Source organism: Pollachius pollachius, assembly GCF_949987615.1.
Source record: "Pollachius pollachius genome assembly, chromosome: 13".
NCBI lineage: Eukaryota > Metazoa > Chordata > Actinopteri > Gadiformes > Gadidae > Pollachius > Pollachius pollachius.
The window spans coordinates 15,608,636-15,611,135 of record NC_136946.1 but is presented as its reverse complement, the minus strand read 5'-3'; positions in this window follow the sequence as shown (position 1 = coordinate 15,611,135).

The window sequence follows — 2,500 nt, the reverse complement described above, 5'->3', positions numbered from 1 at the left end:
GTCCGTTTAATCAACCCCCACCTTTCCTTATTTACTCTGTTCATCCGTCCAAAATGAGGGCAGTATGGATTACGGTCACTGCATGGACATCCTGAGCAATTACAAAAAAACACAAGTAGGAGAGGTGCGTTTCTAACAGGACAAGCGGTGACCTAAAGAGAAGGTTTGAGCCTCAAACCGGCGCTGCGTTCTCTGCCCACTTTCCCACCCATTATAAAGCACACCATCACATGCAGGCTATGGAACCGGACAAGCGTCGTGCGACAGTGCTCTCCATTTCTCTTCAGTTAAAAGAGCAGTTCTAAAAACCCACTCTGCCTTTTAAAACCTCCTCTTTTTCTTCCTGTCGCGGCGGTGGCCCTCCCCCCACGGGGCCCTTCTCCCTCAGTAGTAGTTAATAGGTGATTAGGCCTGGTGCTGCAGCCATAGGGAGGCCGATTGATCTGACCCTTGACCTCCAGCTCCGCTAGAGGAGTGGATGGAAGTCTGCTCTGAAAGGTATACGCTCTTCATCCTGACCCCCCCCCTCCCCCTCCCTCAAAGCCACCCAGGCATGATCCCCAGAGGTCTCCACCACCACCCTGCCCCTCATTCATGCGGCCCCTATAGCCAAAGTGCAAACAGCCCAGGGCCTTTTGGTGGCAGCCGCTGCTTTGACCAAGCTCATAGAAGCAAATCAGGTATCTTTGATTTTCCCCAGGGGTAACTTAGACCCCCACAGATAAGAACAATAAAGGAACCCATAGATCCAGAGAAAGGGGGAGAACTAAAAAGAGATATAGGAGAAGCATTAAATAATTAAGAGAAACGTCAATTCGGCCAGTGCCTCGAACCTTGGTGCTGTCCTCCTAGAACCTCGGTGCTGCCTTCCTAGATCCTTGGTTCTGCCCTCCAAGAACCTCAGTGCTGCCTTTCTAGAACCTTGCTACTCACTGCTGCCTTCCTGGAACCTCGTGCTGCCTTCCTAGAACCTCGGTGCTGCCTTCCTAGAACCTCGGTGCTGCCCTTCCTAGAACCTTGGTGCTGTGTTCCTAGAACCTCGGTGCTGCCTTCCTAGAACCTTGGTGCTGTGTTCCTAGAACCTTGGTGTGCACTGCTGCCTTCCGGGAACCTTGGTTCTGCCTTCCTAGAACCTTGGTTCTGCCCTCCTCTGGCTGCCCCTGTCAGAGGTCCAGACGCTGCCAGGTTGGGGCGTCTTGAAGGGGGAGTGAGGGGTAAAATGCACAACACCACAGATCTCCTTGAGCTCTTCATTGAAGTCAGCACCATTGCATTAAGCTTCTAGATGTCTTCCAGAGGGCACAGTTTCCTTGCATCTCTCTCACACACACACACACACACACACACGCAAGCCTTTCCTCCCATCCCACTTTAAAGTGAAGGGTTATTGTCTTTAACAGCATTATAACGGTATCATTTCCCACCTACTGTGTACAACAAAGGTAAAAAGCTAATGCCCAGAGCACAGCAATCAGTGTGTGTGGGTGTGCGTGGTGGTGTGTGTGTGGGTGTGTGTGTGTGTGTGTGTGTGTGTCTGTGTGTGTGTGTGTGTGTGTGTGTGTGTGTGTGTGTGTAAAGCAATGCTAATAGGCCCTAAGCAGCATTAAAGGGACCCCAACTGCAACAAAAGAGTTAATAATCCGTTTAGAAAACAATCAGATCCCTGACCACGAGAAAAGCCCCCCACTAAGCCTTTCTGCAAAGAGGAGGAGGTTCGAATTCCTACTTTTTTTCAGTCAGCGATCTTGTCGAACATCGTCAGTTTCACCTCTCTCTCTAAAGGGAATGATGGAACTGTAATTAATGGCCAAGGCGGCAGAACGCTTATCCACAATAAGCACCGTCAGAAAGAGAGAATTGATGTTGCTGCTACTGGTGACTTATCTGGACACAGCGGCGATCTTGTGCCACTCCTGTGACCCCGATGCTTGGGGTTGAGAAGGTTAGGGTTATGTGGTGGTTGTGGTGGGGAGTGGGGAGGGGTGTGATGGCTGTAGGGTGTTGGCAGTGTGGGGGAGGGGGGGCGCGAGGGGAGATGTTTTTATCAGCCCCAACCCACAGTCAATTGGGTCTCATTTCACTTCTAAAGGAATCTATTGCAAACAAACTTTGACACACCCGATAATTGCTAATGATAGGTTGCGAGTGTGACGCTTCTCCACGCGGTTTCAAAGCGTCGACCGGACAGAGGTCCATCAGCGCCGGAATGAAGGACAGGTGGCTGTTTTATCTGATGCTGCCATGATGCATGTGAATGAACCGTGCTCTGTGTCAGATGCAAGCAGTGATAAAACGCTGTTTCATCGTTCACCCAGCAGAGAGATGGGGGGGCAGAATGGGCCAGAATAACTGGTGACTGACTCCCAATCAGGCGGACATTGGAACCATACACTCTATCAGTAACTCAAGCCATGCCGATACAGAAAAGACTTGCAACTTCTGGGTTTCAATGTTGAGAGGTTTAATGAGAGACGGAGAGAATGGCAGAAAGAAAAGTTAT